The sequence below is a fragment of the Cheilinus undulatus genome, linkage group 20 (assembly GCF_018320785.1).
Source record: "Cheilinus undulatus linkage group 20, ASM1832078v1, whole genome shotgun sequence".
Classification (NCBI taxonomy): Eukaryota; Metazoa; Chordata; class Actinopteri; order Labriformes; family Labridae; genus Cheilinus; species Cheilinus undulatus.
This window is the reverse complement of record NC_054884.1, coordinates 31,734,959-31,744,682: the sequence shown is the minus strand read 5'-3', so window position 1 is coordinate 31,744,682 and position 9,724 is coordinate 31,734,959.

Below are 9,724 nucleotides of genomic sequence, written 5' to 3'. Positions count from 1 at the left end.
AGTTAAAATGTGGATAAAGATGTAAAAGAGTTTCAACAATTGGATAAAAGCTGAAAAAATGGGATAAATGTGGCAAGAATGGGTTAAAAGAGGCTAAATGGCTGGAAACTGTGGTGAAAAGGGGTTTAAAAAGTGATGAAAAGCAGTTAAAAAGTGGTAAAAGTGGCAAGGGACTGGCAAAAATTTTCTAAAAGCTTCAAAAATGTGATAAAGTGGCAAAAGGGCAACAATTGATGGAAACAGTTGTGAAAAGGGGGATAAAATTGGAAAAAAAAATGTTTAAAATGAGTGAAAGGGGGTTGAAGTGCAGGAATAATTATTTCCAACATCATAACCCAATAATAGCATGACACATTTTCGGTGACTGTTAGCCAGGATGCTAGAATAAATGCTACTGATCCAGCACGTATGCATTGTAATCTTCAATAAATCCCAACTAAGGAGGGCCCATTCTCTGGGTTTTTCAGGGGTCTAGCGATTTCTTTGGGCAGGCCTGTCAGCTGGTACCACACCTTTAGTAGTGCAGTTACCTTGTTATAAGTTAGAACTTCCCTTTAAACTTGGCTATGTTTGAACTTAAGGTACCCTCCATATCTGGTGTTGGTGTTTGCAGAAGGGTGCTGAATGCTTTCTCTCATCATCAGTTAATGAATCAGAAAGAAAACCCTCCATCAGTCAAGCAGCAACAAATCTTCATGCTTTTTGAAGCTTTGTGGTACTTCAAACACTGAGTGAAGTCATCAGAGTGAGAGGAGTTTGTCCCGTCTGTAGAGACCTTTCACCCGGCCACCTGCCCTGTCGCCCCGCTGCCTGCAGGGCATCATTAGGGCCGAGGAGGTTGAAGATCAGGGAGAAGGTCCTCTGCTTTGACAGCCGCAGCACAACAGCTGGGCACATGTGAATAACAAAAGGTTTATGAGGAGCAACGACTGCTTTAGACGGCCCACTTCAGAGGATCTCCTCTTTCAGGAGGGCTATGCTGCTAATTAATTTGATCCACAGAAAACTGGGAATAAAGGCATCCCTCCTCCCCCTTTCTCCAGCGGCAGTGTGACGTAAGGAGACAATGAAATCCCCTGACACCCCGAGCTCAGCTTAGCTTCGTCATGCAGCACAGCTCCCCCTTTGTTGCGTCAGGTACAGAGTCTCTTGTCCTGGGCTGCAGGGGGGATAATGAGCGTAAAATCAAAGCTAAGTTAAAAAAAAGGGAAAGTCTTCATGGAGGAATGCTCTAAGACCTTCTGCCCCCTTGAGCTGCCCTAAAGGGTCGACCATGGAGAGGAGGGTACAGGTTTATTTATGTATGAAAAAAAAAACAGTTAACCCTCTCCTGGTGGAAGGGTTCTGACGTTTGAAGGTGACAAAAAGTCGATTAAGTCTAACTCAGCTGACCTCTGCTCTGCACAGATCTCCATCTACAAAGGAGGACATTTGCATCATAGTTCATTTGTCAAATTAATTTTTCAATTTTTGTCATGCTTTGTCACTACCAGGTTTGAACTCCTCACCCGTCATGGTATAGAACGTGATTAACCAAATCGCAGTCTGCAGTATTTCTATATTTGCATGTCACTCAGACGAGTGGCTGACTTGCCCTGGAGCTGTCCAGATATCACACCGTTACAGGTCTCACTAGATGGGCATCAGATGCAAAAGAGCTCAATGAATATGCAAATAAGCACGTTCTCATGGGGAACACACTCATGATAAGAAAAGAGGCTAAATCCCTCTGTGGAAAAAATACTGGCAACATTGTCCTGAAGATACAGCAGTAAACCGTCAGACTGTTTCCTTACACCCTGGATTTAAACTTGAGTAGAGACCAAAATCAGACTATGTAAGGTTTGGGAGACTACATGAGAGGTTAGACCATACAAAAAGAAACAATGGGGATGTTTGGACAAAGCATTATCATGGATTAATGATGCATTTCAGGAATTTGGATACAAGCTGAATGCACTTAGTGCTTCCATACCATCAATAAACAATATGCTTTTAGTGACAAACTGATATCATTTACCCACCTTTCATCCAAACAACAACCCTATAAATCATTTCCATGGATCTCAGCCTGGTTTGGTATGCCTACATGTTTCATTGCCTACAAAAAGTATTCACCCACTTGGATGTTTTACCCTTTTTACTGTCAGTCATGGTCAATATAATTAAGCTTTTTTGACAAAAAAATAACAAGAAAACCTCTTTAATTTCAAAGTGAACACTGATTTCTGAGTGGATAGGTCTCCATCAGACTTGCTCAGTGGGACACTGCAATTTCACTCCTTTCTTTGCAAAATTGCCAAAGCTCTGTTAGGTTGCACAGGAACCAGACATGAACAGCTCTTTTAAAGTCCAGCCATAAATTCTCTATTGGACTGAGGTCAGGGCTTTGACGCTCCAGAACATTCTCCTTGTCTTAAAACCATTTCTGTGTAGCTTTCGCTGTTAAAAAAACAACATATCCCAAGCTGTAGTTCTCTTGCAGACTGAAGATTGCCCTCCAGAATTAACCAATATTTTGCCGCATTCATTTCACCCCGTACCTTTACAAGCCTTCCAGGGCCGGCTGCCGAGAAGCATCCCCCCAGCATGATGCTGCCACCACCATGCTTTACAGTGGGGATGGTGTGTTTGTGTGCAGTGTTTGGTGTCCACCAAACATAGCGTTTTGTCTGCTGGCGAGAGAGAACTTCCACTTGACCGTGGAGTGTCCCACATGCCTTTTGAGAGAAAGTTCAGAACTGTTTCTCCTGTTGAATAACATCTTAGTTAGTTGTAGCTTACCCAAATGGAAAATTTCACAGGCTAAAGTAGTTAAGAGAGCATTTCTGCTCACTTACAAAAACCTCCATTAATACCAGAATGCCATTAAAAATCTCGATGTATGACAGACTTCTTGGAAATTCTGCTATTACAATACACCACTCACCACGGCATAGTATTTTTGAGATATCAGCATTAAAATCCCAAAAAGATGTTGACAAAAATGACTAGAAAATTAAGTTTAGTACTTAAAAAGCTATGGTCACATGTAGCAGAAAGTCTCTGACACCTAAACATAAACATGCCTATTTCAGTTCTTATTTGTTGCTTTTGTGACTCATTATAGCTAAGAATGATGTTGCTTTTTTAGATAAACTTTGCTTCAGAAATACATTTAATTTTGGAAGAGTGAATATCTTTAGCATTAAACTTCATATTTAGAAATTAATTTTGGGCTAAATTGGAGGCAAATCAATAATTCACGACTTTATTGGCCAGCAGAGAAGCTATAAAGGGATCCCAGCTATAACACATGGGATTGACAATAAGTTCCTTGATCTCAGTAACACTTTGAATGCCAGGCCACACACACCTCGCTGTTGCCAACTGTTCTGTATAGAAACCAGAGCCGTATGACTTTCCGACCTCATTTACAGATACAGATCATAAGAGAAAGAGGATACATCCCAGATGATGGGAGGCAATTAACAGGAACATCATTACCCAGATATGGGACTGATTAATATCCACATTTAGCTAGGCCAAACAGATAAGAGGTCATTGATTGGACCTTAGCAGTGCGTCTACAGCAGACAGGATCCTGTTTGCTGCAGTTAGACGACGCCGTGTTCGATGGCCTTTGATTGAACCAGAGAGAAACTGCTGCGACTACACATGAGGATGACGATCAAAGAGACAACTGCTGACTTCTTACTCCTCATGTTCTAGACTAACCACCAAGGCTGTCCGTAAGGGAAGTATAAAGGGGAGAGCTTTCCAGGGCACTGCCTAATAGGGAGCACATGGAGGTCAGCAAAAGCATGAGCCATTGTAAAGTTCGGCTGTGATAAACATATTTCATTTTAAACCTGAATAATAGTCGTTCTTACCAGATCAGCATGGAACTTTATTTGGTAATGCTGTCATTATAGTCTTTTCCAGATGTAAACCCCGTCTTTAAACAGAATTACCATTTTTTAAGTAATGATAACAGTGTGGATGGGGACAATGAACTAAACCATTTGGGAAGGAAGACCAGGATTCCAGAAGACAAAGTAGAAGAAACTGTGACGACTGGAAAAAAAAGGCAAAATGATGCAAAAATGGGTTAAAAGTGGCAAGACTTGGTTTAAAGAGGCAAAAAACAAAAAAACAAAAAACAAACAAACAAAATACAACAATATGAAAATGGGCTAATACGGCAAAAGAATGCGAAAAAATAGAAAAATACAAAATAATATTGGCTTAAAGACATTTACAGTAGCAAAAAATTGGTAAAATTGCCTAATAGTGGCAAAAAGGTGGCAAATATGAACTTTAATATGGTTGAAAGTGAAAAAATGGGTTGAGAGTGGCTCAAAGTGTCCAAAAAAGGGTGAAAAGTGCCAAAAATTGTGTAAAAATGGATGTAAAGGACAAAGAGTGGCCAAATGGGTTAAAAGGGGCAATTAATGACAAAATATAGGTGCCAAAAAACTGGGAAAATTAATTTAAGTGGCAACAAAGTGGTGAAAATGGATCTAAAGTGGTTAACAGTTGTGAAAAACAGGTGAGAAGTCGCAAAAAGCGGCAAAGATGGGTTATAAAATAGTGAAAATGGGTCAAAAGTGGCAAAAATTGCAAAAATTAACTAATATAAGGGAGAAAATTGGATTGGAGTGGTTTAAAGTGGCAAAGAAGAAGTGAAAAACAGTTAAAAGGGGCAAAAAAATTGGTCAAAAGTGGGTTAAAAGTGGCAAAGAAATTGATAAAAAGTGGCATTTAAGTGGCAAAAACGAGTCAGAAATTGTGAATAACTGATCAAAAATAGTAAAAATGGGTTACAAGTTGCAAAAAAACAGTTAAAATGTATTCAAAGTGGCAAATAAGTGGTGACGAAATGATCAAATTGGGCTAAAAGGCGTTAGAATTGGCAAGGAACATGTTGACAATGGGTTATAAGTGGCAAAGTAAAAAAGTGGCACAATCATACATTTTCAACATCAGACCCATAGCTTGACACACTTTTCAGCACCAAAATGAGATAACTGTTAACCAGCATGCTAGCACCAATGCTACTGGTCCAACACACATGCATTGGCATTACAGATAAATCAGAGCTGGGGAGGGCCCATTCACTGGTTTTTTCATGGGCCCAGCCCATCCTGTGCGCAGGCCTGTTAGCCCCCAATAGAAGATCATCCTCGAGTCACAGCTCAGAAATACTGCTGGATTTCGACCGTAGATATGACACTGAATCAGCCAAGTTTGATGAAAACCCTCACAAAGAATCATTGTTAAATGGAACTATAAAAGCAGCAGGATTTTTCCATGCCTCTTGATTTTGTTTGTGTTTATATCATTAGGTTTTTCTTTCTCATTTAAGAATTGACTGATTGCACAATGAGGCCATCTGTTTTTACAGCGCGACATCTGGAATGTATTCTGATAATTGCAAAGAGATTATTTTCTATCTGTGAGACCTTTTCTATACAAAAGACCCACACAAAAACAAAAACAACCAGTGATTTATCACCAGAGGCTATGGCACATTCAAAGTTGGATGATTCTGTGCTATTACTCAGAGGCTGCATTGATTTTCCGGTGTTTGTCCTCTAGGGGGCCCACTAGACCTTCAAATAGACCAATTCAGTGGCAAGACATGAGTGCTTCAGCCAGTCCCTCTGAAGTCCAAGTCTACTGTGAACGCTTACAGCAGTATCTCATAGATTTGTTTCAATACGAGCACTAAACAACAAACAACTCATGTGACTGGGCAAGATTAAATCCATGAGCACTTTAATGAAGTATAACAGCACTGAACTTTTGACTCTGTGTATCACTCTGCCTTAGGTGTTTTAAGTACTTTTAGTTAACATATCAGCAGAAGCATGATCAAGCCATAACCACAGAATCAAGAAGGCCACAAAAGCATCTGTAAACTACCTCTTATCTGGCTACAGGAGGAATGTAAATGTAAATACATGTTTAAATAAAGAAAGTAGCACGAAACTGCAGTGTAGAAAAATGCTTGACTTACTTGGCACAAGTCCAGATCAAAATTATTTGTGTTGATGAAACTAAATAAGCCTTAAATTACAATCTGTTGTTAGTAATGCTGTTATACTTCATAGCAGCATGCTGTGATTATCATGCAGATAGTACAACAGCATTAGCTCTTGGGTGAAATTACCATGGTAACAGTATTTTCTAAATGGGACCCCAATAATGACTGAATAATGTTTATAAGGGCAATATTACACCAAAGAGTGTGTTGTTATGCTGTATATCAGCACTCTGATTATTCGGCTAATCTGAAGTATAGCATCATTCTCTCATTTTAGTATCCAACTCTTCATCAAGGAGGCAACTGGACTTGATTCAGGCTCTTGAAGATGTTTTGCCTCTCCTCCAAAAGGCCTCTTCTGTTTCAAAGAGCTGTGGCTGGAGCCAGAAAATCTCAGGCCATTAGTATGCTAATGATCGGGTGGTCACCTGAGGGTCATTACCAGAGTCACTGACCCAGTTTCACCTGAGGGTGTGTCCTCCTGGGCCACTTCAGGTTAACCAGGGCTGCATGTTATAAAGGTACTGTTTGGACAGGCTACGATTGACACTGATGGCTTCCTTGACACATCCCTCCAATCAAGGATCTTCTCAGGGCAGTATCCAAACATGGAGGAGAAACAGAAAGTTCTTAACAACCTCAACCAAGACCAAATACCCCCAAACGAAGATTTGGAAAATCATGACCAGACTTTTATAGGTATGTTGACTGTATGTTCTGAGAGTCCTATTAATGAGATAGTAAGGCATGTTTTGTTGGTTAAGACTTTGTGGTTAGGGCCTGTGTCCACAATCCTCTGTTTCAGAGCCCATCTCTTCAGCGTTTACTGTTATTAGGTTGGGAAAGTTGACTCTTGATTTCCCTTGCAGTATCCATAACATATCATTTTTAAAAATATAGCTCTGTGCTCTTATCATTTTCAGTTTTAAAAGGAAGTATCACAAAGAGAACATGAAACAATGAAAAGGATGCTATCCTGACGTTGACATTGAGTGTAGACCTGAAAACTTTATCCCTTAAATGACAAGTTAGATCAGTTTCTCCTCCGTCAGTGCTGACAAAGCTCATATCATAAGCCCTGCCTCTTCTTGGCTATGATTGGTCATTAAGGGAGAATGACATTGATGAGTGTGGCGCTGCTTCAAAAGTTGAGCTTTATTCTAATGAGTGTTTTGAGTGAGCTGATGCCTCGCTGCTAAATGCAACTGTATCAATCTGTATCAGCCTTTGATTTGAGCAGTATCCCTGGAATATGTGCTCTTGGACCGAATATCATCTTTTGCAGTGCTAGCTCCAGTCAGGGCAATGCCTCTTAACTCTGCTTCCCCAAACCTTTCGCTAAGCTTGGGCACGTTGAATGTGGCAATACTGGTTGGGCTGTGATGACCGCGTTGTAAGGCAGGGTAGTAAGAGAATGTCTCCGTGTTGGCATGGTTGGCGATGACAGCGAGCATGGAGGGAAGTGGCTCTGGGACACTGGAGATCGCCGTTCAGCCCTCTGGAGATGGTTCCTACTTGACGAACCCAGTAAAGTGTGCTTCTTGCTGCCCATTGGTTGGCACTGTTGAGGGGAATAGTAAGAATTTAACCAGGTTTAGGGCCTTCTCTGCTAAGCGCTTATGCTCTCTGTAGAGCACAAGTATCTTGTGCTTGCTTCTTTAGGACATCATCATTTTCATGCAGATATTCACTACAACAGCATTCCCTCTTTGGTTATTTCTCCTACTAACTGTGTGCCATGAGCAGAGTTCAGTGATTGATTTGATGAGCCAATAATAACAATCTCTTTGACAGTAACTGATACATCTGTCTTACAAAAGCTAGATTACACTGGAGGGAGTGCTGTTGAACTTAAAACCAGTATGCTGATTATCATGCTTATATCTGGTACAACAGCATTCCCTTGAGTGACATGGTATGTCAACTTGTTTTAAGTGGAGCAAAATGAATGACTAAATAAGCCATAAATAATAAAAACATGCTGGTAGTGGCTGTTTACTATAACCTGCTTGTATGACTGTTTTATAATATCACACTGGAGAGTGTGCAGTTGTACTGAATATGAGCACAGTGTCATGATTGTGATGATATGCAGTAAAAATAACACAACAATAATGTTTTTACAATTCAGTTAAACTATATGTTTCCCTTTACAGCTATAATTTAACACTCTTAAAGAAAACTACAGTTTGCTGCCTTGACTGTTGTCTTTCTAAAATGCTGTTTAATGGGAGGTCAGGGTAAATTTTTGTCACTATAAAGTGCGACTGAAGGCTGTGATGAATTGACATGTGGTCTCAATGGCGCTCAGTCTTCACAGAGCAGCTCCAGACACATGCAGGCGACAGCGTTAAGTGTCATAATTTCACTATTTTCTCAGGCATAAATACGGAGACGTTAAAGTCAAAGGTCAACTGCATAAAACTTCCCCATTTAGAGGTCAGACCGTCTGAGGGTGGGGGTTATGCGGAGGGAAGGTTGGCACCTTGGAACAAAAAGGCAATTCACAGGAGAAAAGTTACAGCGAAGGGCTTCTGACTCGACTTCCTGCTGCTAAACGAACAGAAAATTAATTGTAACGCTGGACTACAAAGGTCTTCATGCACCACAGAAGAAGAACAAAAGACTGAAGTGGGCGCAGAGCTCGCCTCGAGGATTAGAGGTCTTGTGTTGGATGCAATTCTACTTTCTCCACTGAAGAGGCATATTTCTATTAAAATTATCACTTCCAATAGTAGTTCCAGTGGAATAATCACAAAAACAAGCACTTCTATTTAAAACTGAGAGTCAGAGAGAATTCAGGCTAGATAATGAACATCTTTATCAGAGTTTCCTCCTCTTTTGAATCCTACATGTACTCACAGACTGACAAACAATTTGCCGCTCACTCATGTCGAGTACAGATGTTTGCCCCCTCAGGATCCTGATACCAGCAAAGCTCCCATTGTTTAGAGAAGTCAGCCTGTGAGATAAAAAAGACCCCTGTGGTTTGTGGGCTGAGCAACTTCACATGCACACTAACACTTCAAGAATTTTACTTTTAAGAGGGATTTGAAGCTGGATTTTTATTTTGAAAGGGGCTCCTCTGCATAAAAAGTGCTTAATTTAGTTTGCAATTCTCAGTCAACAGCTCTTTGGGACAGGTTTTTACCCTTCAAGGCATTTCTGATGGATGTGACTCACTTTAATTTCCCCTCAAGAGATAATCGTTTTATATTAAAGAAATACCCATAGTTAAATGCATCTTTGTGATGGAAAGGATGACTTTTCTTTAAGATTTAAAGGAAAAACTTTGTTTATAATGGACAAACTGTTGCAGAGCAGGAGGGTTCTTCTGTGAGTCTTGATGTCATTGTGCATTTCTGCCTCAGCGCTGCAATAAATCTTTGGCATCTTTATGCATTGACACTTTCATATTAATACCTGACAATAAATGGCTGTCTACAGGACCCCTAACCCGACTACAAAGACTGATGGGCAGAGAGGAGTCTGGCTGCAGACTGCAGAGCTCAGACGACCCCTCTTACAGGCCACTACTGTGAGATGCTGCCTCTGTCATAACGGAGGGGACAGACTTTGCCGGTACAACCTTTTAGATTTTTTTTTTTTTAATTTAATTCAGCTTTATCAATAAACAGAGTCTGGCATCCATGAAATAACCAAATTGCAAGCTAAACATTGGTAGCTAAAGCTGAC